This window comes from Myotis brandtii, unplaced genomic scaffold, assembly GCF_000412655.1.
Source record: "Myotis brandtii unplaced genomic scaffold, ASM41265v1 scaffold666, whole genome shotgun sequence".
NCBI lineage: Eukaryota > Metazoa > Chordata > Mammalia > Chiroptera > Vespertilionidae > Myotis > Myotis brandtii.
The window spans coordinates 232,535-232,933 of record NW_005370587.1 but is presented as its reverse complement, the minus strand read 5'-3'; positions in this window follow the sequence as shown (position 1 = coordinate 232,933).

Genomic DNA, 399 nt, shown 5'->3' with positions numbered 1-399 from the left:
GGGCTGAGGGCTGTTTGCAGGCTGGCCAGGCCCCCCAGCAGGTACTCTTACTCCATGGGGGTGTGGCCAGCCTAGGTAAGGGGCTGAGGGCCATTTTCAGGCTGGCCACGCCCCCCCCTACCCCCGCGACCCAGGCTCCCAGCCCCTCCATGAGAGGAGGCCAGCCCCTCCTATTTTTTTTCCAGCCCCTCCCTGAGCGGCAGCCAGGACGGGCAGGAAGCTTGTCTTCCTCCTTCGGCAGGGACAACCCAAGCCTCCAGCTTCATGGCCGCTGCCATCTTTGTTGGGTTAATTTGCATACTCACCCTAATTGGCTGGTGGGCGTAGCGGGCCAGCGCACGCACTCCAGTGGGGTGGGAGCTTCCCCCATGTCACCATGGTGATGCGGGGAAAGCTCCA